A 27,068-nucleotide genomic window follows, 5' to 3' on the forward strand; every position below is an offset into this window, starting at 1 on the left:
ATGAGCAGAACCAGGAAAATATTATATGCAGTAACAGCAACATGTGATGATCAACTATGAGTGACTTAACTCTTCTCAGCAATACAATGATCCAAGACAGTTACAAAGGACTCACAATGGAAAATGCTACATACATTCAGAGAAAGAACTGACAGATTCTGAATGCAGACTGAAGCATATTATTTTTATTTTTTCCCTTCCTTTTGGTTTTCTTCTTTCACAACTTTGACTAACATAAAAATATGTTTTACATGATTGCACATATGTAACCTATATCAAATTGTTTACCATTTTAGAAAAAGGTGGGGGGAGATAGAAGAAGAGAGAAAAATTTGCAACTCAAAATTTTGGGAAAATGAATGCTAAATCTGTCTTTATATATTTTGGGGGAAATCTAAAATGTTATTTAAAAATAACAAACTTAGACCCTGAATTTGTTAAGCATGTATGATATTCTGGACACTAGACATACTAAGAGCCTATAGTCTAGTGAGTAATGTGTCACTAGATATTTCATTTAGCTCATTAACCAACTCATGGTGGGAGGTGGCTTACAGTTGTTCAACTAGTTACAAACCTACCGATTATGCCATTATTCAATTGTTCAACTAGTTACAAACCTACCAATTATGCCATTATTCAACCTATATATTTTTAAATATCTGAAATGATAGAATAATAGAGAACAATTCACATAGAATATTCCATTTTCAATAAATAGCATATTCAGAATTGTTACCCTGAAAAGTCTTGTTGAGAAATTTTTTTTTTTTTTTAAACTTTGGTTTTGTATAAATGTTATAAACACTCTACCAGATATCTCACTTGAACTATTTTAGTAAATTCAAATCAATTGTCCTTATCTTTTGAAATAGTAATTAGATCTCAATCATTCATGTATTCACCATTGGAATACTTGTTTTTTTTTTTTTTTTTTTTTTAATTTTTTATTTAATAATTACATTTTATTGACACTCATTTCTGTTCCGATTTTTTTCCCCTCCCTCCCTCCACCCCCTCCCCTAGATGGCAAGCAGTCCTTTATATGTTGGATATGTTGCAGTATATCCTAGATACAATATAAGTTTGCAGAACCGAATAGTTCTCTTGTTGCGTAGGGAGAATTGGATTCAGAAGGTATAAATAACCCAGGAAGAAAAACAAAAATGCAGATAGTTCACATTCGTTTCCCAGTGTTCTTTCCTTGGGTGTAGCTGCTTTTGTCCGTCATTTATCAATTGAAACTCAGGTCTCTTTGTCAAAGAAATCCACTTCCATCAAAATATGTCCTCATACAATATCGTTGTCGAAGTGTATAATGATCTCCTGGTTCTGCTCATTTCACTTAGCATCAGTTCATGTAGGTCTCTCCAAGCCTCTCTGTATTCATCCTGCTGGTCATTTCTTACAGAACAATAATATTCCATAACATTCATATACCACAATTTACCCAGCCATTCTCCAATTGATGGGCATCCATTCATTTTCCAGTTTCTAGCCACTACAAACAGGGCTGCTACAAACATTTTGGCACATACAGGTCCCTTTCCCTTCTTTAGTATTTCTTTGGGATATAAGCCCAATAGAAACACTGCTGGATCAAAGGATATGCACATTTTGATAATTTTTTGGGCATAATTCCAGATTGCTCTCCAGAATGGTTGGATTCGTTCACAACTCCACCAACAATGCATTAGTGTCCCAGTTTTCCCGCATCCCCTCCAACATTCATCATTATTTTTTCCTGTCATCTTAGCCAATCTGACAGGTGTGTAGTGGTATCTCAGAGTTGTCTTAATTTGCATTTCTCTGATCAATAATGATTTGGAACACTCTTTCATATGAGTGGTAATAGTTTCAATCTCATCCTCTGAAAATTGTCTGTTCATATCCTTTGACCATTTATCAATTGGAGAATGGCTTGATTTCTTATAAATTTGAGTCAGTTCTCTATATATTTTGGAAATGAGGCCTTTATCAGAACCTTTAACTGTGAAAATGTTTTCCCAGTTTGTTGCTTCCCTTCTAATCTTGTTTGCATTAGTTTTATTTGTACAAAGGCTTTTTAATTTGATGTAATCGAAATTTTCTATTCTGTGATCAGTAATGGTCTCTAGTTCATCTTTGGTCACAAATTTCTTTCTCCTCCACAAGTCTGAGAGATAAACTATTCTATGTTCCTCTAATTTATTTATAGTCTCGTTCTTTATGCCTAGGTCATAGACCCATTTTGATCTTATCTTGGTATATGGTGTTAAGTGTGGGTCCATGCCTAATTTCTGCCATACTAATTTCCAATTATCCCAGCAGTTTTTATCAAATATTGAATTCTTTTCCCAGAAGTTAGGGGCTTTGGGTTTGTCAAACACTAGATTGCTATAGTTGACTATTCTGTCTTGTGAGCCTAGCCTTTTCCACTGATCCACTAATCTATTTCTTAGCCAATACCAAATGGTTTTGGTGACTGCTGCTTTATAATATAATTTTAGATCAGGTACAGCTAGGCCACCTTCATTTGATTTTTTTTTCATTAATTCCCTTGAGATTCTCGACTTTTTATTGTTCCATATGAATTTTGTTGTTATTTTTTCTAGATCAATAAAATATTTTCTTGGAAGTCTGATTGGTATAGCACTAAATAAATAGATTAGTTTAGGGAGTATTGTCATCTTTATTATGTTCGCTCGGCCGATCCAAGAGCACTTAATATTTTTCCAATTATTTAAGTCTGACTTTATTTGTGTGGAGACTTTTTTATAATTTTGCTCATATAATTCCTGACTTTCCTTTGGTAGATAGATTCCCAAATATTTTATGGTATCAACAGTTATTCTGAATGGAATTTCTCTTTGTATCTCTTGCTGTTGGGTTTTGTTGGTGATGTATAAAAATGCTGAGGATTTATGGGGATTTATTTTGTAGCCAGCTACTTTGCTAAAATTATGAATTATTTCCAATAGCTTTTTGGTAGAATCTCTGGGGTTCTCTAGGTATACCATCATATCATCTGCAAAGAGTGATAGTTTGGTTTCCTCATTGCCTACTCTAATTCCTTTTATATCTTTCTCGACTCTTATTGCCGAGGCTAGTGTTTCTAATACGATATTAAATAATAATGGTGATAGTGGGCAACCTTGCTTCACTCCAGATCTTACTGGGAAAGGTTCCAGTTTTACCCCATTGCATATGATGCTTACTGATGGTTTTAAATATATGCTCCTGACTATTTTAAGGAAAAGTCCATTTATTCCTATGCTCTCAAGTGTTTTTATTAGGAATGGATGTTGGATTTTATCAAATGCTTTTTCTGCATCTATTGAGATGATCATGTGGTTTTTGTTTGTTTGGTTATTGATATAGTCAATTATGCTAATAGTTTTCCTAATATTGAACCAGCCCTGCATTCCTGGTATAAATCCTACTTGGTCATAGTGTATTATCCTGGTGACGATTTTCTGTAATCTTTTTGCTAATATTTTATTTAAGATTTTAGCATCAATATTCATTAGGGAGATTGGTCTATAATTTTCTTTCTCTGTTTTCAGCCTACCTGGTTTAGGTATCAGTACCATATCTGTGTCATAAAAGGAGTTTGGTAGGACTCCTTCAATCCCTATTTTTTCAAATAGTTTATATAACATTGGAATTAATTGTTCTTTAAATGTTTGGTAGAATTCACATGTAAATCCATCTGGTCCTGGGGATTTTTTCTTAGGGAGTTGATTGATAGTTTGTTCTATTTCTTTTTCTGAGATGGGACTGTTTAGGATATTTACTTCTTCCTCTGTTAGTTTGGGCAAGCTGTATTTTTGGAGGTATTTTTCTATTTCATTTAAGTTGTCGAATTTATTGGCATAAAGTTGGGCAAAGTAACTCCTAATTATTGCTCTAATTTCCTCTTCGTTAGTGGTGAGTTCTCCCTTTTCATTTTTAAGACTAACAATTTGATTTTCCTCTTTCCTTTTTTTAATCAGATTTACTAAGGGTTTGTCTATTTTGTTGGTTTTTTCATAGAACCAACTCTTAGTTTTATTAATCAATTCAATAGTTTTTTTACTTTCAATTTTATTGATCTCACCTTTTACTTTTAGAATTTCAAGTTTAGTGTTTGACTGGGGGTTTTTAATTTGTTCCTTTTCTAGCATTTTTAATTGCAAACCCAATTCATTGACCTTCTCTTTCTCTATTTTATACAAATAGGCCTCTAGAGATATGAAATTTCCCCTTATTACCGCTTTGGCTGCATCCCATACATTTTGGTATGATGTCTCATTATTATCGTTTTCTTGGGTGAAGTTATTAATTATGTCTATGATTTGCTGTTTCACCCAATCATTCTTTAGTATGAGATTATTTAGTTTCCAATTATTTTTTGGTCTACTTCCCCCTGCTTTTTTGTTGAATGTAATTTTCATTGCATCGTGGTCTGAAAAGGATGCATTTACTATTTCTGCCTTACTACATTTGAGTTTGAGGTTTTTATGTCCTAATATATGGTCAATTTTTGTATAGGTTCCATGAACTGCTGAAAAGAAAGTGTATTCCTTTCTGTCTCCATTACATTTTCTCCAGAGATCTATCATATCTAGCTTTTCTAGTATTCTGTTTACCTCTTTGACTTCTTTCTTATTTATTTTCTGGTTTGATTTATCTAATTCTGAGAGTGCAAGGTTAAGATCTCCCACTATTATAGTTTTACTGTCTATTTCTTCTTGCAGCTCTCTTAGTTTCTCTTTTAAGAATTTAGATGCTACCCCACTTGGTGAATATATGTTTAATATAGATAGTGCTTCATTATCCATGCTACCCTTTAGCAAGATATAGTGTCCTTCCTTATCTCTTTTAATTAGGTCAATTTTTGCTTTAGCTTGATCTGAGATCAGGATGGCTACCCCTGCTTTTTTGACTTCACCTGAAGCATAGTAGATTTTGCTCCAACCTTTTACCTTTAACCTGCATGTATCTCCCCGCTTCAGGTGTGTTTCCTGTAAACAACATATTGTAGGATTCTGGCTTTTAATCCATTCTGCTAACCGCTTCCTCTTTATGGGGGAGTTTACCCCGTTCACGTTTATGGTTAGAATGACCAATTCTGTATTACTTGCCATCTTGTTAACCCCGGTTTATGCTTTCCTCCCTTCTTTCCCCTTTCCCCCCCTTCCAAGTATTAAGCTTGTGAGCACCCCTTGCTTCTCACAGCCCTCCCTTTTTAGTGTCCCTCCCCCCGCCTTAGAGTTCCTCCCCCTATCTTACCCCTTTCCCTCCCAGTTCCCGTATTCCCTTCCGCTTAGCTTATTCCTTCCCTTTCCACTTTTCCCTTCTCACTTTTCAATGAGATGGGAGAAGTTTCACCTTAGATTGAATATGTCTTAAGATTTTTCACTTAAAGCCAATTCTGAAGGCAGTAAGATACCCACTATATTCATCCCCCTCCATTCTTTCTCTCAGATATAATAGGTTTCCTATGCCTCTTCATGAGATGTACTACCCCCACTTTACCCTTTTTCTGGTACAATGTCCTTTCCACATCAATTTCTAGAACAAGGTATACATGTATTCTTTATACATCTATATAGTCAAAATATAGTTCCCAAGATTAATCTTTACCTTTTTAGATTTCTCTTGAGTTCTATATTTGTAGATCAAACTTTTTGTTAAGTTCTGGTTTTTTCATCAGAAATAGATGAAATTCGCTTACTTCGTTGAATGTCCATCTTCTTCCCTGGAAAAAGATGCTCATTCTCGCTGGGTAAGTTATTTTTGGTTGCATACCAAGTTCCTTAGCCTTTCGGAATATCATATTCCAGGCCCTTCGATCTTTTAATGTGGATGCTTCCAGATCCTGGGTGATCCTTATTGTGGCTCCTTGATACTTGAATTGGGTTTTTCTAGCCGCTTGCAATATTTTTTCTTTCATCTGAGGGTTCTGGCATTTGGCCACTATATTCCTTGGTGTTTTGATTTTAGGATCCCTTTCAGTGGGTGATCGATGAATCCTTTCAATGTTTATTTTTTCCTCTGTTCCTATGACTTCTGGGCAGTTCTCTTTGATAATTTCCTGGAAGACAGTGTCCAGGCTCTTTTTTTCATCATGTTTTTCTGGGAGTCCAATGATTCTCAGATTGTCTCTCCTGGATCTGTTTTCCAGGTCTGTTGTCTTCCCCAGAAGGTATTTCACATTTTTCTCCATTGTTTGATTTTTTTGGATTTGCTTGACTGATTCTTCTTGTCTCCTCGAGTCATTCAATTCCACTTGTTCAATTCTGATTTTCAGTGAAGTATTCTCTTCACTCACTTTTTTAAAATCTTTCTCTAATTGTCCAATTGAGTTCTTTTTGTTCTGTGGAATTTTTTTCCATTTCGCCAATTTTGTTTTTTAGAGAGCTGTTTTCTGTTTCCAGTTCACTAATCCTATTTTTCAAGGATTTTACTTCTTTATCCACTCTCTCTTTAACTTTCTCCAGACTCTTTCCCCATTTTTCTTCTAGCTCCCTTGTGAGAGCCTTTTTAATCACTTCTATGAGGTTCATCTGTGCTGAGGAACAGACGATCTCCTCCTTTGGGGAATCACCTGGGGACTGCCTGTTTTTAGTCTCCTCAGGATTTAGAGTCTGCTCTCTATCTGTGTAGAAGCTGTCAAGGGTTAAAGTCCTCTTCAGCTTCTTGCTCATTCTGTCTATTAATCAGAGACAAACTACCAAAGAAAAACAGAAAAAACTGGAGTCTTTCTTTGGGGGGGGGGCTGGGTGTGTTATCGAGCTTCCTCTACAGACTGCAGGGGGCAGCAGTGAGGCACTAGCAGGACTGTGCTGCGCCTGCGCTCTGAGATCCCAAAGCGTGCTGAGTCACTGAGGGGGGGGAAGGGGGGGGCGGCCAGGTCCTGAGAGACTCCAGCTGTTTGGGGTTGTATTCTTCAGCCCCGGTGTTTTTAGCTTCTCTGCTGGGCTGTTGACTTGCTGCAGGTTCCAAACCTGTAGTGAAGCTCTCCCCGCAGAGACGGCTACGATCACTCCCCACCCCCTCTCAGCTCTGCTCCCGTGCTCTCACTGCCGCTGCCCTCAGCCTGCGCCCGATCTAAAACCGCCCCAGCCCTCCAGTAAAGACAGACCTTTCTTGGCGAGTCTCAAGGATGGCTTCTCTTGGTAACTATTTGTGGGTTTTTTTCAGTCAAGCATTGATTCAGAGGCTTGTAATGAAATGGATAGTGAGAGAAAGCGCGGAGCTTATGCAACTGTGAGCCTCCTCTCCGCCATCTTAACCGGAAGTCCCTGTTGAGAAATTTGAAGGAATAGGACAAACTGACCAATGGGAATGGCAGATAACTTTTTCCTCTAACTTACTTTTATAATTATGATAATAGTTAGCATTTATATAGTACTTGAAGGTTTACAAGATATTTTTATATGTTATCTCATTTAAGTTTCCCCAAAATTTTGAGGAGTAGGTACTATTATTATTCCCATTTTATAGATGGGGAAACTGAGGCTGACAAGTTAATATAGATTGCCCAACTCTTTCTAAGTCAAACACTATATGTAATGCCAACTAAATGCCTTTAGTCTTTCTGTCAGTGAACTTTTGCTTTTTCTCACCAGTATTAATGTTATCTGGAAAGCAGGAGGCAGTGAATAAACAGACATTAAAAGTACTCTATGACGTTTTTTGTTGTTGAATCTCATTAGTTAGTATTTAATGATGCTATCCTTTTCAATCACCCCATTTCTTCTTTCTCCTCCTCCTTGTCCTTCTTCCTTTTCTTCTTTCTTCTTCTCCTTCTTCTCTTTCTCCTCCTCCTCTTCCTTCTCCTCTTTTTCCTGTTCTTCCTCCTCCTTCTTTCCTTCCACTTCCTTCTTCTTCTTTGCAAGTAGAATTAAGCAGTTTGCCCAGGATCATACAACTAGTGAATGGATGTCTGAGGTTGGATTTGAATTCAGGTTCTCCTGAATTGAGGGCCAGTGCTCTGTTCATTATACTAACTAGCTGCCCCTATCCCACCTTCTTTTCCCCCTTCATATAGGACTTATTGGCTAGGGTCATTACCAAGGAATGGAGGATTTTCATAATTTATCTAGAGTTCTTTCATTGATTTTTATTCCCCTTCTGCATCCTTTTTCTTCCTTCTACATCCCATGAGACTCTCAGCAATCAACATGTGGTCAGTGGTATTGTAACTTCTGCAGAATTATTGCTCAAGAAACCAACAGACTTTGGTCACTGGTGACGAATGGTGACAGGTCAGGAAACTGATTCCCGGAGTTCTTGTGGAAGTAATTACTCTTTAGGAGGATTTTGGAGTTGGACAGTACACAGCTTTGTTTACTGTTTCATTGGGGAAAATAGAAATAGAGACAAGATGTTTATGGAGTCATCCACTAAAGAAGTTTGTTTCCCGCCATGACCAGAAACTACCTTTGTTTCACTGCATGTTGTCCTTCTGTAAAGAAGAAAGGCTCACTGGAGATGGGATCCATCCAGATGTAACCAAGGGATGCAGGACAAAGTGTAAACCCACTCCACCAAACATTTTCTGCATTTTGGGTGCCTTCTGAAGCCAGGTTTTCTATATCCACTTGTGCTTTGGAATGTTTTCAGGTGATTATATAAACTTGACATGCACCTGTGATTTGTAGACTGAACTTTGCCCAAGTTTATACAGCAAAATTGTTGATCTAGTCTGTGAGGAAATTTTGAGCTTTTCTAAAGAACGTCATTTGGGAAAAAAAATAACAATCTAGCTCTGTGTGCTTGTTTTACTTTTTTTTAGTCTAAAATAAGGATGGAGCATTAGGAATATTTGCATAGAGATAGAATAGTTTACTTGCACCAGAAAAGAAGATACATAGGGAGGGATAAAATCTACCAGCTTTAAAAGTCTCTTCCTCCTCTGCACCTATTATTCATATAGTAATATCTGACATTAACCATTTGGATTTATTTGAGGGAATGCCAATAGTCCAAATGGATTCTTGCAGTGGAAAATTACTGTTTTTAGGACCAAATATTATCCAATTGTCAGGTACAAGTTTAATTCATTTCAATCAGAGTTCCATAGAAGATTTTTCTGAAAGAAGCAAGCAGTATAAGAAAGAAATGCTTTCTTGATTTTTTCTCCTTACTTTAATAACAAATTATGGCCAAAAAGAAATATTTTTAATTTCTAGAGTTGCAGTCTTATATATGTATTTTTTTCATGGAGTAAACTTCCCAAGTAGATCACAGACTGAGAGTGAACCTCTAAGCTGACTGGTTTGGGGAGATTTAATGCCTAGGTTCTGCATATGATGAGATAAGAAGAGTTAAGGCATCTGTCCCAAGGGTCACTCTGGCCACTCTTTTCCCAATGAAAATCAATGACCAACAAAACAATAAAATATTGAGACCCAGAAGCTGACATGTTCATCTCACTGAAGCTTTCTCAAGAGGGAACAGCAGTCTCAAGGCCTGTTGACTTTTGAAATGATCTCCTATCTTGATTGTTCCTTATCTTGAGCTCTCTCAATTTTCCCTAAATTAGGAAATAAGTGAGACTTATTGCTTCTATACCAGGTTCTGTTTTCAGAATTTATTGAGGGAAAAAAGCACCTTTTTTCATGAACATACAAAATGGGAAAGCTGATGAAAAGAGCTCCATTGCTAAGGTATCCAATAGTACAAAATATCACCAGATGATAGTCTCTTTGTTTTGTTTTGGCCTTTAGGATACTTCTGAGGAAAATATTTGAGTTGTACTTTGCTATGAACTTTCCTGTGATGGTAAGTGATATAAGTTATATCTTTGTAGTTCTGTAACTGGCATTGGGGTAAAAAAAAAAAAAAAGTATGATTTTTGCCTGTCCTTTCCATGCTGAGGTCAAAGACTTCTGTCTTTCTAGTGTCTGGAATATTCTGCTTTGCTATGGAAGAGCAAACCCCAGATGAAATGATTCTTTTACCAAGCGGGAAGCAAAGTACACTTCTGGAACGTACAAAAAAAATACAAAAAATACAGCATATTCCTACATAGAATGGTGAGCTCCAGGGCCATAACATAGATGGGGGACAAATGAATGGGATATAGGTACGCTTCTTCCCAGCAGCAGTACAGAAACTGATATCTGGAACCTTGAGGTCCTCCACTAACTAATAATGTATGTTTCACTCCTTCAACTGACTCCTTGCCAACATTGCCCAGGTCCAGTGGGCATTGGTACCTGTTTCTGGACATACTTGCCCCTTACCATTTCTCACAATAGCAGATCATCTGGGAATGGGGTACTCTGTCTCACTTTATGACTATATAAATGATTATACAATTCTCTGGGCCACAGTCATTCCTACCCTGAGATGTTTTCCCCAAGAATAGAGTTCATAATTATAATCTCTGTGAATATGACCAGAGGACCTCCTCTACTTTATATGTGTTAGACATTGGTGGACAATTACATTAAGAGAACAATTGAATATAGTTTTCATGGTTTAAAATATTCCAAAAATAGAGGGCCTCTATTAAATTAATTTTTTTTAAATTATAGTATAGAAGGATGCAATATTGTGAGAAAGAGATAGAGACAAGATTGTGCTGTACCACAGGGAATAGAATGTCTCACCTGAAATGATCTGGAAAAATGAAGTAATCTTTTCAAGGTCATACAGGTAAGTAAATAGCCCTAGCTGGTATTAGAACTCAGCTCCTCTCTCTCTGTCTTATAATGCTTTCCGCATCTATATTTCCATTGCATTATGATTTCTTAATTTTTTTTTGTATATGTCTCACCTTTCTAGCTAAACTGTAAACACCTGGAGGAAAGAAGTTCTATCAGGCTTCTTTACAATATAAGCACATCCTACCAGTTCTTATTGAGCAATGAAACTGCTTGATTTCAATGCTTGATTAGCATTGAGCTAATGAAACTTAGCTTTAAGTTCTTTTGGGGGTTGGCTCAAGAGAGCATCTTTAAGTTTGGGGTTTGGAAGTGGGTAGCAATTCATAAGAAATAATGAGATATTGCCATATCCCTTTCAAAGAATAAGCAACCTTTATCTCTTTGGGATGCTAACACATTATTTTCTCCACCACCTTCCTTCCTGTTTCCTTCTTTCTGATATATTTCTTATCACACATCAGAACTAAATGGTGCATGTTTTCACTATTGCTGGCAAAATCTACCTTAGGTAATCTCTTTTTTGTTCTCTGTTGCTCACTTAAATAAGGTGAAGGGACCTTACCCTTCAATAGTCATTTGAAATGCTTTTCATCTTTGAAAGTCTGGAATACCAAATAAGAAACTGAAGAGCTTGAAAGAAATGAAAAATAATAGCCAGGGCACAGGAGAGGTAAAATCCACAGGCTCTCCAAATTGCCTTGTTACTGTGGAATTTTGTTATAATAAATCTATTTCTAGAAATCACATTCTTAGTCTACAGAAGTCATAGATGAAACAGTGTAGGGGCCTAGCCTTTCTGCAGAGAATCAAAAAGTGAAAAGAAGTCCTTTAAAAAGCAAAGCAAAGCAAAAGCTTTGAACACAGGAGGAGAAAGGAAGTGTCACGCATACATCTTTACCCCTGTCCTTTTCTTCTTACAAGTTGCACGATATTTTTATGTGCTGCATTATATTTTGGTAGATTCTTTGGGAGTTTGGGTGTTTTCTGTATAATTTTTTTTTCTTTTGCAACATCTGAAATATATATACAAGGAAATACTTGAATATGGAAGGGAAATTAAAGATCCTCTCCCTTGAAAACTGAAGGCCAAAAAGGGAAGCCTGACCTGACCAAAGTTATATAGGTAATCTATGGGAACATATAAGTTTTATATAGGTAGTATCTAGCATATAGGAGAACATAGGTAGTACGTAGGTAAAACAAAATAGCCACCAACAACTTTTCATGAAGTGCTATGCTAAAGGTTTATAAAGAATATTTTTTGTAGGTAATTACCAAAAATTGAACTATTTTCCCCCCAAAGATCAACCTATATAACTATGGAGAGACATATTTCCAGCAGTTTGGCCACCTGGTTATTATTATTATTATTTTGCCAGTAATCCATAAAATAAAGGAAAAAATGTTTTAAAAAAAATGATCTTCAATCTTTGTGTGTTCCCCTTTCACTTTTGCAGTAGTGGGGTGGCAAAATGAGGGTAGAGAGGCCAGACAATACTTAGAATTGTATTTTTGACCATCACTGATCTTTAATATAACAGGAGAACTTTCTATAGTTGTTGGGCCCAGGACTTCAAGTGTACCTTTTTTCTCTACAGACACCAATATGTAGAGATTGGGGTCAATCCTGAAGCAACCTAGCCTATGATAAAAGGAATTAAGCTCCTTTTCTTATATTTATTGGCTCTTTAAATTCTAAGCCTATATTTATTATATATTTGAAAGGAATAGCAAGTTATGTTTAGTAGATTTGTAGTTTCGTGTACAATCATCATTTATTGTACTATTATAGGAAAAAAACCTATAAAGGACACATGCAGAAAAATGCTATCTACATCCAGAGAAGGAACTGATAAATAGATATATAGAAAACTTTCACACACACACACAAACACACAAACACATGGCTGTTTGTAACTAATGGGAACTGTTTGATGGGAGAGGGAAGAGAAAAAGAAATTCACATGAGAATTTTGTTGTATATTTGAATAGAATAGCAAGTTGTGTATAGTAGATTTGCAGTTTCACATACAATCAACTTTTTAAAAATTGTACTGCTATGAAAATGCTTATTTTATCTCATAAATTAAAATAAAAAAATTTAAAATGTAAAAAAATACCAATTCTAATCCTAGAGCCTTGGGAGAAAGTGACTTAACCCTCAAGTTTGTTTCATGTCTAAGATCACCCCAGATGTTGTGGAGGGGAAAGTTATAAATAATATTTAGAGGATAACAACTTCCAATTAAAAAAAGATTGAAAACAAGATATGGGGATTTACAAGTACAGTGGTATCTTGGTACTTGTCATTAATATGTTCCAAAAGGCATGACAAGTGGTGATGAATAATTTTTCCCATGAGGGCATGTTTAATCCACAGCCTAACCATCCTTCCCCATCCATTTCCCTAAAGGACCAAGTGAGTTTCCAGATGTGGAGCCAGTCCAGCCCATTGCATTCAAACTTCTCCTTTCTAGAGCTCACTTTTAGAGAGCAACTGTGACCTTTATTCTGCCCCATTCCAAGCAATCCAAGCTTCCTTGGGGAGCAGGGATGAGGGGAGGAATAAGCTGCTATTATCCTGCCGCTTCCACTATCCAAGGTTCTGGCCACCACCGGGGGCTCAGGCTGCCAGGAGACCTGAGTCCTCCTCCCCTGTCATTGCCACCATCACCACCTGCTACTCTCTTAGGCTCCCACAGCTGTTATTGCTTCTCCTCCTGAGCACTACAATGGCTTCATAACCCTTGTAACACTATTGTGGGAGCCAGGACAGTTTAAGCTGCAGTCACACCACCTGCAGGAACTCTCCCTTGACCTGTTGGTTAACTTGCATAAATTTAGCACTGTGGGCTCCATTCTGATAGTCATACACTGTCTCCTTCTCTAGGGAGAAGCTGCCTATGGCTCAGAGCAATAGTAGTGCTATGTGCTGGCCTTTCACTACTCCAAAGAAAGTTTTTAAAATTCCTGCTTTGCTTGAAATATGGGAAGAGAAAAGGGGTAGAGGGTATAGTATCTTCCTTTCTAAAGTCTACCAAATCAGCTGTCTTTGTGCTCAGAGGCCAGTACTCTTTTTTTACTCCAAAAAATATGTATATTCAAGTCCTTCAGTTTTGAATTGTTGTTTCCTTAGGAGAAATTGGACTATAGGCTCAGGATTCCATGGGGAACTACATTCACTTGACTTTTGGTAGTTTAAATTTGAAATGCATGATCCATGATCGATGAACAGATACATTGTTAGTGGGAACAGAATGCTAAAAATCTTAATATTCTTGTAATAAACAAAATGAGAAGAGAGAAAGTTCATCTCAGAGGACAGATGGCTCTTAGGTGGCCCTTGGAGAGGAAAAAAAAGGAGTTAGAAAGTAAGTTTTATAATATGTCCAGAGGTAACAGGAAAAAAATTATTTAATGAAATATTTGTCATAAATTATTAAAGTTCTGATAAGTATTTGCAAAAAAAAATGTTTGTCATGGAAATCACATGTATGACATCAGCTGCTGGAGATGAAGGTGGTAAAAAAAAATTCTAAGAAAAATTAGTAAGAAGACCCTCCAAATCAAGTCAACATATATTTAAAAGTCTCCCTGACACAATGATAAGAAAGAGTGACAGAGAAATATATTGGAAAACAAAGTTTAAGAAAAATAAATAATTGATGTTACAAAACTTACAAGTTAAAAACTTACACAAACCCTATTTCTCATTTAAAAAATACATTTTAAATGATATATTCTGTTTACTGCATCATCATAATTATACCAATTCTCCCTCTCTCTCACCCAGAGAGTCACCCTATATGAAAAGCAGAATTTTTTAAACATGGGAAAAATCAGAAAAGTGATAAATATTTTGAAAAAGTCCAAAAATATATGCTAATATTAACATTGGTGAACACTAACCTCTATAAAGGTGGGAGGAGTATTAGGGTGTCCTCTCATATTTCTTCATTTGAACCTTGTTGGATGTTTATAACTTTATTACATTAACTTTTGATGTTTTTGGTGAGTAGTTCTTTCCATTTACATTCTTTCTTCTCTCTGCTTACTTTATTCTGCATCTGTCCATATAGATCTTTCCATGTATTTATCACACACATCATTTCTTTACAGTACAGTTATATTCATGTATCACAATTTGTTTAGTCAGTCCCCAAATGATGGATATCTTCTTTATTTTCAGTACTTAGCTATCACAAAAAAAAGTTCTATAATAAATATTTTGAAAGATCTGGGGACTTTCTTATCAATGGCTTCTTTGTGATAAAAGTCCAGTAAAAAAATGTTTGGTTCAAAGGTAATTGATATTTTAGTTACTTTATTTGCATCATTCCAAAATGCTTTCCCCGATAATTGTGCTATTTCATACCTCCACCAACAATGTGTAAGTATACCTATCATTCTCAACCTTTCCAACATTGACTTTTTGCCATTTTTTAAAAATTCATTTTTTTGTCAATCATAGGTGTAAGGTGAAATTTCAGGGTTGCTTTGATTTTGCATTTAGTGATTTGGAACATCCTTTCACATAGTTGTGAATACTTTGCAATTCTTCTTTTGAGAACTGTTCATATAATTTGAACACTTATCTATTGGGGAACAGATGAGTATACAAACACATACACATACACATATTCATATACACAAACAGAAGGATAGACAGATAGTTTATGTATCTTGGATGACAAAGAGATATTTGACACAACTTTTTTTTCCCCCTTTTCAACCACTTTCCTTCTTACATTGGGTTTATTAATTTTATCTGTGCAGAATTTTCTTGGTTTCAGCTAATTAAAGTTACTCATAATTGCCTTATCTCTTGTTTGGCTAAGGATGCACTCCCTATCCCATAGCTATGAGAGGTATATGATCTGTTTCTCTTCTAATTGTTTTATATATGATCTTTAATATTAAGATCATATATCCATTTAAAATGCATTGTGAAATATGGTATAAGGTGTTGGTCTAAAGCTAATTTCTGCCAAACTGCTTTCCACTTTTCCCAATAACTTTTTTTAAAATAAAAAAGGAATCTTTTCCTGTAATGTTTGAGCTAGCTTTCTAGAGATCCTTTGGACGGGCTTTGATTTCAGTAAGATAGACACCGTGAGAATAGTCAGGAATAGAGTCTAGAGTCTTTATTGTCTCCTTCATAGTTTCTCTCCTTTACAATCTGTGTCTGTCACAGTCTGATCCAATCTTGATCTTCGTGGAGGAGCGCAGGAGGCAGGAGAGCCACCAAGAGGTTGGTCAAAAATGGAATATCTCTTTTCCAGTCTTTCTCAGCCCTTAAATACCTTGGCATGATTACATTATTATAGCACACTATGTATATGTGAACTAGAGAACCATTACATCATTATGCTAAGTGCTAATTATTTGTATACTAAAGTACCATCATCTCAATTCCACTGAATTAATACCTTGTTGTAAGTTTCCTTGCTTCAAGTATACTTTTCTCAGAGTTGCCCAATATCTGTGGTTCTCTACATTTTCCTTAGATAATTTAACTCTTTCAAACACTATATGATTGATTTCTGTTGTTTCTGTGTCTCCTTTGTTTAGCCTATTCTATTGATTTCTTCATTTAAAAAAACCAGTATATCATATGGTTTTGATGATTTCTGCTTTATAATATAGTTTAAGGTTATTAAGTATTATTTCTTTTTTATTCCTTCTTCTTTTCATCATTTCCCTTAATATTCCAGAACTTTTATTTTTCCAAATGAATTTTATAATTATATAAATTCTATAAAGTATCCCCTTGGCAATTTGACTGGTATAACCTTAAAAATGTAATTAACTTTTGAAAATATTATCATTTTTGCTATATTCATAAGGTCTGGCCATGAGCACTGAATATTTCTCCAGCTATTTAAGTTATTCTTAATTTTTTTAAAGAACTCTTTGCAATTGAATTTATACAAGAAAAAATTTTCCACTTACTACCCCTTTTTGCCCAAGAATTTTTTCTGCAACCTTGGGCATATAGATATATAAAATAGATATGAAACCCAAACATTTATTGATAACAAGTCATAATTTCACAACCCTCATGTTCAGTTACATGATCACATGTAGAGTCATGACCAATGGTTTAAGAAGCTTCATATTAGTAAGTTGATGTTGAGATATTTTATGCTTTTTACATTTATTTGAGATGAGATTTCCTTTTCTTTTATTAACATGAATTTTTTTTTTAAAAGAGGATGAATAGATAATAAACATAATGATCCCCCAACAACATCATAAAGAATGAGAGATTTTGGAATTTTATAATCAAGAGAAGGCTTGTTATTGATAGAAAAGTTATTCTAGAGATAATCTAACAAACATGTGTAGTGAGTTAGGGGGATGTCTACCTCAAGTATGTGAAGAGCTCTCCTGGCAGAATGAATGGGTGAGAACAATTTGAAGACAGTTGAAGCAGATGCCATGAAGGACTTAGAGCTTGATCAGACATCAACAATCCATCCAAGTGGATCCCAGTCCACTGACAATCATGCTGACTTTTGTCTTGCCACTGGACTTTGATGACTAAGGAAAAAAGAGTAAGGCTGACAAGTTTCAGCAACTCTGTGTACTTTAAATCTACTCCACATGCAATTCAAGATATCATCCATCAAGCTTCATTTTACTCCAACTTTGTGATATCATTGGTCTTCTTCTAAAACAAAGGAAAAATAACAAACAATTCTAGAATAATATTTCTGTGTACAGTTAAACCATCAAGATAACCCTAAATATAAAAATAGGACAACAAAAGTAGATAGCCTAACACTGAGAAAACAATATGGTATGTACAATGGAAACAATCTAATTGAACAATTTAAGCAATAATTGGAAATTTTTAAAAAGAGGAAATGGGCAACATAAATGACTGATCTCAATTATAATAATTTTAATCAGAAGGTAAGAAAGGGGTAGGCCACAAAACCCTCTGGGATTTTTAGGTTCTTCTTAGTTTGGGAAATTTGAAAGGCAGGAATTCCTTTCAATATTTCCTCCCCTCTCCCAGGAGTTTGGGAAGTGACCTCTTCATGATCAAGCAGAGAGATTTCTGCCTGGAGAGGATACTTCTAGTAATTGAAATAAATGCAAAGGAAAATCTAAAAGTCGGAAATGGTGTCCCTTACCTGATTTACTTCTACTTAACTGGGTGTTTTTTTTTAAGTTAAAGATTACACTTGCTGAACTTTCAATATTGTATTTTATAAATACCTGTGACTGATCTTGTCTTTAAGTTGCCTAGTGTCTTTTTTTTGTAACATGAGTGTGAGAAACAATGAGAACTGTTCAATTGATACAACAAAGAAACCAAAATAACCCAGGGCATTTTAAGACAACAAACAATTAACTTACATGTCAAATAATGAGTCATGACTGCAAATGCAGTACTGGAATATAATTTATTTTGAAGAATCTTATTAAAAAGATTTTGGATCATTATGAGTAGTATCATTTCATGAAGCAGAAAGAAACAATATATAGTAATTTCTTTTTTCCCAATAAACTAAAACACATGCTGCATATTTCAATCACTTAAAATAGGATTACAGATTTTCACACAGAGAATTACATTAATCTGTAAGATTCACAATGTTCACAATAAAATGTTTTTGTTGTTGTTGTTTTGTTTGCTTGTTACAGAACCAAGCAGACCAAATATTGGTGGGGTTAGTTTTTAGTAGAAGGGCACTGGATGCATCAGAAAGTAATCTCTCACTTTTTCAGCTGAGCGTACTTATGACCCTGAAAGCTCCTTTTAGTCAATTAAATTGACTAAGCATAGACCTCAATCATTTGGAGACTGGGGATGCATTTTGGTAGCCCAAATGATGATGATAGACCAACAATTGCTCTATACCTTTCATATCAACTGTTGGTTTCATGGCTTCAAGTCTTTAATAAAGTCAAGTTCTCTTTCCCAATTCTTTGTCTTCTTTCTTTATGTTGAGAGCACTGTGGTACAACTTTGGTAGTAGAACAACAGATTCCTTAGGAATGGTTAAGAATGTTCAGCCTGCTTGGATTTCCCAATCAATCTATCTTACTGTCTTACTTCCTCTTTTGTAAAAGTATAGTTTTCTTAGGTGCTAGATATTGATCAACTCTAAATTTTTGCTGTTCTTTTTAATCTAGTTGCAGGAAAGCTTTCAAAAGCTGATTAAAACTCAGTATATCTTGTATAATTTTTTGCTTACATGTATTCCCTGACTTGTATTCTAGTGAGAGTGATTTAGAGGTGAGACTGGCTCCATTTTTTTTTTTTCTTTTCCTACTCTGGCTGATTTCAGATATTTTGAATTATACTTTGAATTTTCAAAATTTCCAAATGTTTCTTGGCTCACATTTTCTTGCTATTTTACCTTTTTTTTTTTTTTTTTGATCATTTGATGTAGCCAATTCAAAAGACTGAATAGGGCTGATGTCTGAAGTTGATATAGTAGTTTCCTTGGTCACAGTATCTTCAGTTTCCTCTGAACTCACTGAATTTTGGTTTAGAAATTATATTTTTTGGCAAATTGTCTTCCCCTTTTCTTCTATTTGTCATTCTTTATTCATTTAAAAAGTTATTGCTAAAAAAAATAAAAAAGTTATTGCTAGCTATGTGACTCTGGGCAAGTCACATAACCCCAATTGCCTTAACAACAACAACAACAACAAAATACTGAATGCCCTTGAGATAACCATTTCATTAGATATTTTGCTAAGCTTTCTTTGTCAAGGTGGTTTAGCTCTGCTGTAGCCAAAATAAAAATACAAACCTCCTAGAAGGTGTTCTGAGTTTGGTGGAATAATTCCCACACTTGATTAGTCTTCAAGTTAATGGGCAAAGATTTATAATAATTGTGACTCCAATTGAAGGTGGCTAAAGTTCCAAGGGAATCTAGAAAAGAGTCAACAATAACAAGAAATTATGCTGCTTGACCATGGACTAATTTCCTAGGCAATTTAGCAAAGAGTCAGAATCAAGAAGATAATTTTACAGAAAAGAGAAACAAATATTAGGTTGATATGTTAATATTATGGCTTAGAGGTACAATTGAGGAGTAGTAAGGATGTGTGATTCCCATCATTGTGTTCTACAGGTTACTAAGACAGCTTTGTTGGCCAGCATTGTTCGTGGTACTAAGGTAGCCTTAATGCTTGTTAGGAATTGGGACTTTCTCACACATTTCCTCCTTCAAGCAATCAAAACCCAAATTCATTTGGGGCAAAAGAATAAGGTCTCTTCTTCTGAAGCTGCTTCAGACTGACAAAGAGCTGACCCTGCCTAGCTGAGATGAGACTGAGGAGGGGAGTTTTGAAGATGGAGGCAATAGCATCCAGAGAGTATTGAGTTTAGGATTAGGTAGCTGGTGATATCCAGGTTGGGAAGATACAAAGCTCACTAGTAGTGGAAGAGAAGACAATTATCTTAGAGAAAGTGGAGGATAAACCCAACAACAAAAAAAAAAGATAGGATAAGGCGGAGCTGTCCAATTGGTTGATCATAGGATTTGGGTTTCCCAAGGGATTGGAGGGCATTTTTTTCTCCAAGTGAATATCTTGGTGTGAACCAAAAAGAAATTTCCACTGGCTGGTCTCTGGGATTAGAAGTTGGCTTGAGAGTGTTTGAAACCACCAAGAAGAAGAAAAGGTATATCCCCTTTCTTTAACAAAGGCCTGTTCCTGAAAGGTATATAAGAAGAGTGTAGGAGTCAGGGAATTGGGAGTCAAAGGTGCCATCAGGTGGCAGCATGGGCAGCCTCATTCCCCTGGCCTGAAGTGAGTCCTCTACTGGTGTCCTTTACAAAACATAACAGAAACCTCTTTAGGTCCAGGGATAGCTTGCAGTAATTGTAGAATTTCCACTGCATATTTAATGGAGGAATTTTTGTCAAAAATCCCCCTTTTTCCCATATAGCCTCATGAGCATACAAGATTTGAAAAGCATATTTGGAGTTAGTATAGAAGTTCACTTTCATTCCTCTCTCTAATTCTACAGTTCTAGTGAGGGCAATGTGTTTGGTCTGCTGGGCAGTGGTCTGGGTGTGTGACTTAGCCACCAAGGAGCTCACCACAGAGAATCTGCCTTCCTTTCCCCATTTTAATCAGGCAGTGCTAACAATGGGGCAGAGGTCAGTTTAGCTTTCTTTGAGGCAGGTTCAGGGAGTGACAAGATCACCTGCTTCCTCTCCTTTGGGAGTGAATGAGAGGTGGGAGTTAATTCATGACCCAAATACTTAGCAGACTGATAGGCAATATGGGCCTTAGACAAAGAAACTTTATATCTTTGAAGTCTAGAAAGTTATCCACCTTTATGCAAAAGAAAGCCTTTTTAAGATCTAAAGGATCTATAAAGAACTAAAAGCTTGTGCTTAGGAAATTTTTCAATGAGGGGCTGCAATCCCTCTCTGGCCTCTAGCTTCATGGGGTACTGGCACACATGAGGGAACATGCTGGGGTTCCAGAGGTGCACTAAAACGAGGATGGCGTGAGTAGCCTGCCCAAGGATTCCTGGATTTCAGACAGAGGAATCCATTTCCTCCCAGATTTCAGATGGAGTATGGGAGGGCTTTGAGAGAAGCACAAAAAGTGCACCCAGAAGTCTGAGAAAAAAAAGTCGGGTCCTCAGTATGACCATTAAATCACATCCCAACAAAGGAGTAGGGCAGGAAGTAATGATAAAAAAAAAAAAGTGTTTGAATAACAGATCACCAAACTGACAAGACAGAGAGGTCTCAAAACAGTTTATAAGTTTTCCTTTAATTCCCCTCAACCTAGGAGGGAAGGGATGAGTGGAGCTCCAGGGCAGGACAGAACACAAGGCTCCCATAAAGTCAAGTGGAAATTCATTGGCTTTATCTGCCACATCCATGGATTTGGCCATTGTGGTGGAGCAAGGGATAGCCTGGCCAAATCCCGGGTACCATTGCTCTTGGCCCTGAGGAGACCAGAGGATAGGGCATTGGTAGAAGTGGCTTAACCTCTCTGTGGGCAGTCTCTCTTTCTGTGTGTGGATTTCTTCTGAGGACAGTTGTGAGACAAATGGCCCAGGCCATGGCATCTGAGGCATGAACCAACATAGTTCTCTCAATAGCTAAAATTTGAGCCTTTTCTCTGATCCTCCTGGCTCTGCAATCTTCTTTCTTTGCCATAGTTTGTATCTTAATACTGAAAATTCTAAAGCCTATGTCTGAGGAGTTTGAGGACCTTGGCTAACTTCTGCAGTTTCCTTTGAATGTTTGGGACAGACTTATTAATGAAACACATGCTAGGACAGTGGTCCTCTTTGGAGTAGTGGGGTTCAGCTTAGTGTATTTCTTTAGAGCCTCTACCAGGTGCCCCTAAAAAAGGACAGGATTTTCCTCAGTTCCTTGGGTAATTTCCTTAAGTTTTTCTTACTTAACCTATTTCTTTCTTGATTCTTTCAATGAGGCAAATTAGAAAATGATTCATTCTCTCTCTCCCTGCTTCCTTCCTGATAATCCCATCCAGAGTCTAAGACTGGAACAGCAATAGCTCCTGGGGAGGAGGATTTAGCCATATCATCCCCAAACTTTTGGGCTAGATTCCAAATTCTCTTTTTCTCCTCTGTGGTGCACCAAGAGAAGATAATGATATTAGCATCTTCCCAGGTAAGATCAAATTGGAGGAAGATAGCTTTAAAGCCCTCAACATATCTAGTGTGGTCTTCAGAGTTAGGACCTACTTTTTCCTTAATCTGGGAAAGGTCTGACATTGAAAAAGGACATGCAACCTAACTATTCCATTCTGAGAGCCTGCTAATGACAACGACAAGAACAAAAAGAAAGCTACTTTTCTCTGTGGTCAGAGTTTAGAAGGGGTGGTTGAATCAGGATCCTGAGGAAGAGAAAGAGGGATACTACTCCTAGTATGGGAGGGACTGAGGAGCCTGCACCAAGAGATTTCAAACTCCAGTTTAAGAGAAGAGATCCAAGGATCTTTAGGAAGGATCCCCTCCAATAGATTTAGGGAGAACTGTCCCATCCTTGCCCAAGCCTTAGAATTCCTAGTCCTATAGTGCCTCGAATCCTTTGGCATCCCAGGAAAGGTGAAAAGTTGTCAAATGTTCCTTAGTCAAAAGGAGATTTGTCAAAAAATGACAAGAGATTCCAAGTCCAGTTGTCCCCAGTCAAAGAAAATATGCAGTGAGGAGTTCAGATGATCCAGATAAGCTTTCTTAGGAGCTTGGGGTATTCCCCCAGATATAGGATGACATAGGCTTATCTTAACAGGCAAGTGAGAAAATTTGGGGGATCCATGTTTGAGCACCAAAAATGTTCAAGGGAAAGACAACCCAACAAGATTAGATTCCCTTGGTCAGTGTCATGGGTTTTGTGAAAAAATTTGCAGAGTCTCCTAGTTAAGGGGCAAAGATTAATTATAATTGTGATGCCAACTGAAGTGGACTAAAGTTCCAAGGGAAGCTAGCAAAAAGCAAAAAGCAAGAAGAAATTATGTTGCTTGACAATGGACTAATTTCCTAGTGAATTTAGCAGAGTCAAAATCAAGAAGATAATTTTATAGAAAAGAGGAACAAAGATTAGGTTAATGTTAATATTATGGCTTAGAGGTATGACTGAAGAGTGGTAGTTGGGGGGTAGTTCCCATCTTTGAGTTCTAAAATTACTGAACAAGATAACTTTGTTGGCCAGCATTATTTATTGCGCTTCAAAGGCCAGGTAGCCTTAGTGTTTCTCATTCATTGCAACTTTCTCACATTTCATCATTAAGGGCAATTGAACATAGGAGTGGTGAGCATGGAAGAAAATCAAACAAGGACTACACAATCAAAAACTAACTTACATTTTCAAAATAAATATACATCATTTTGACTATTTTTTTAAAAGAATGCCATATGCAAATCATTATTCAATAAGTGCAATAATCAATAAATTGAACAATAATAAAACATATTTCAGTTCTGTTTTATGACCAATTAAGGAAAAAATGGAAAGGAAAGGGAAAAAAAGGAAGGTTAGATAAAAGAAAAAAAGACAGAGAGAGACTGAAGAGGAAAAAGACAGCAGAAGAAAAAATAAGAATTAATGAGTATGTGGTAAGAGTCACTGCCCTCCATCTTCCTCAGAGATTTGACAAAGCCAAAAAAGGAATTTATTGCAGCTAATAAACTTATTTATTACATCATGGTGGAGGAGGTACTGAAACATGTTGTTTCATTATTCATTTGGGTTCATATCATTGAAGGGGACCCATGACATGGTTGTATCTGATCAGGCAAAGCCAGTAGAGTTAGATGAAGAGAGGCACAAGCTAAAGATGTTAGTTAAATTTTATACAGAGTCTGGTCCTGTGTGGCATATGTCCTTGTGAAAGAAAATCTTAGAGAGAAAAACTTTTGGAGTGCAAAGATACAGATGGACACAAACAGTATCCAGCCAATTAGGGAGAAATACTTGAATATTTAATGACTGGTCTACATCCATCCCACCAGATTGTAGCATGGTTTTCAATGCAGATACTCAGATTTAAAGACTGGCAAGTGAATTTGCTGCACAGTCCTTGATTGTAGCCCTATCTCTTTTAGAATCCAAGCTAGCGACAAACCCTACTTTTTAGCTAGTGTAGGTGATATTTATCAACAAACTGGGTTTCCTGTATATTCACAAGTACCTGGATAGACTATGGCTATGATTGAAACTGGTAGCATCAAGAATGCTGCAGTGATGGCCAAAAATGACCCTACAATGCTTAAACCACAGTAACATTTTCCATGGAAAAAAATATAAACTCATTAGTGGGCATATAGGCTGGGTCTTAAATCTTGCAGTAGAACCTGGGATTTGTTGTAGGTTCTGCTGCTAGGACAGGTGATGCAGTCTGTCTAATTGGATCATTGTTTTATTTTTGGTGTTTATCAATTTATTCAGTCACATTATTCTCTATATGGCACCATGAAGCAGAAATTCTATGACTTTTTTATTTTTTAAGAAAAAGCAAGTTTATTATAAAATGCGATAAAGCAATAATGACTAGGATCTGGGACCTGGCTATGCCAAATTAAAGCTATCATTGACTGTATATATCAGTAGTATAAGAGAGTTAATAGTGCAAGAAGTTCATACTCTCCTCCTGTGGTGAAGATAAGTAGGGAGAATACTGGGATCTCCAGTCCAATAAGGTAAACAGATATTATCATGGATATCTAAGTGCAGTATATGGTTTAGATTTGTATCTAACAATTGATGTGCTTGTTACTTATACTAGGGCTTCAACTGCAAGGACATGGCACCAAATATACACACATTGGTGGGACATATAAATGCAATGACTGTAGTGAAGTATCAAGCTACACTCATAATATTATGGGACTTAATATCTGGAAAAACATGAATTATATTAACAAATCACACACACACACACACACACACACACACACACACAAATCTATGAGAGCAGTTTTTTTACATCCAAGACATGACATGTTTGCAGCTGGTTCTTCAGATAAATGAAACAGTGGAAGTTTCTTGATGGAAACTTCTTTCAAAACCTCTCTGGTTACAATGCTATAATGAATACATTAGCTGTGAATTCAGATGGAGTGCTGCTATCTGGAGGAGATAATGGCACTATTCATCTTTGGGACTGGAGAACTAAATTTAATTTCCAAAGAGTACATGCAACTGTGCAGCCTGGATCTTTGGACAGTGAATCAGGAATATTTGCTTGTGCTTTTGACCAATCTGGAAGTCTATTACTCACTGTAGAAGTTGGTAAAACTGTTAAAGTATATGGAGAAGATGATTCAGATCAGCTCAGGGATGAAGAAACTTATTCAGTCAGCTGGAAACCAGAAATGATCAAGAAAAGATTTTAAGGTGGTGAAGTCTGTCTAATTGAATCATTGTTTTATTTTGGTGTTTATAAATTTATTCAGTCACATTATCTTCTATATAGCACCATGAAGCAGAAATTCAGCAGAAGTCATTACTGCTTCATCACATTTTATAATAAACTTGATTTTTCTTAAAAAATAAAAAAAAAGTCATAGAGACAGAAGGTAATGATAAGGTAGCCTTCTAAATCTGGTAAAGTTTTATAAGATGATGAAGCTATCCTAATAATGAGCTTGGTGGAGTAGTCATTTAGAAAATGCTCAGTGTACTGCAATCAGGTTAAGAAATGAGGTCACTGCAACCTTTTTTGGGCCACTGAATGTATTAATAGTTTAACTAAAACATTTCTCTAGAGAAACAACCACCATTTAAACAACAATGAATTATGTAAGAAGGGGTAATCTTGGTGTGTATTTTGGGGTTCAACTGCTGGGAAATGTCAATGAAACATCAGTTAATATAAGACCTGAACAAGATCAGCCTCAAGGCTACTGAACCATTCAGACTGGGCTTCCTCAGTGGGGGAAATGTGGTCTATTTAAACTAGGAATAGAGTGGATTTCATCAGATAATCTGTCAAATGGTTCATAGAACATGCCTTGCAGTATTAAGCTTCCACTGTTCATACTATTTTATCAAACACTAGGAAAGTAGATTTTCCAGTAAAACAGGAAATTGCCCTAAGGGCATGCTTTTGAACATTTATCCAAGATGTGCTTTAAATGCTGTTTCAGCTGTCAGCTTTGGCTTTCGGCAGGGAATGGCCAGGCCTTTGTTGCACATGAGCAGTTCTCTCTAATCATGAAAATCAACAAATTCTGTAGTGTCATAATGGCAGCAAAAATGAGGGATTTTTTGCCATAGACAAACATGAACTCATTTGGAATTATCATCCAATCCTGCATTAACTATGTATTTATATACACATAAATATATATATGAATACATACATACATATAGACAGATACATAACATTGTTCCATAAGTCTTTGTGTTGCTTTATTTTCTATGGAATGTATCTATATACACATATGTAGACACAATGTATATATTTATATGCATATCTGTATATATATTGTATACATCATGTACATATACATATAGCATTGAACTAATCAGATTTCTGATGTTTTTCAATGTTATTTTTATTTATGTTGCCATCATTTTGGGGGCAAATTATGTATTTTTATTGTGTAAATTATGTTCTTGATTTTATTTTATTCTGTATCAGTTCGCAGGAGTCTTCCCACATCTTCTCTGAATTTTTTGCATTTTTTATTCACAATTAAACTCAATAATGTTCTTGGAAATTGATAGTCATAGGAAATGGTTTGTGATATTTCACCACATTAATTATTTCAAAAGTGGCCTTTTAAAACATGGCATCAACTTAGAATAACTTTTATTTCTTGGAAAAAATATTTTAGTTAAATAATAGAGTTTGATACTCAGAATATCAGGCCAAGAGCTCATCTAATTTTACTCCCTCATTTTATAAACAAGAACTTTGTAATGATTTCATAACTGAAACTCTCCAACTTCTAACAAATAA

At 36.0% G+C, this 27,068-nt stretch overlaps 1 pseudogene; it reads left to right on the forward strand.

Moving 5' to 3' along the window:
• Positions 1 to 23,806: 23,806 nt before the first annotated feature.
• Positions 23,807 to 25,497, forward strand: LOC127557814 (pleiotropic regulator 1-like; annotated as a pseudogene).
• Positions 25,498 to 27,068: the final 1,571 nt, after the last annotated feature.

This window comes from Antechinus flavipes, chromosome 3, assembly GCF_016432865.1.
Source record: "Antechinus flavipes isolate AdamAnt ecotype Samford, QLD, Australia chromosome 3, AdamAnt_v2, whole genome shotgun sequence".
Classification (NCBI taxonomy): domain Eukaryota; kingdom Metazoa; phylum Chordata; class Mammalia; order Dasyuromorphia; family Dasyuridae; genus Antechinus; species Antechinus flavipes.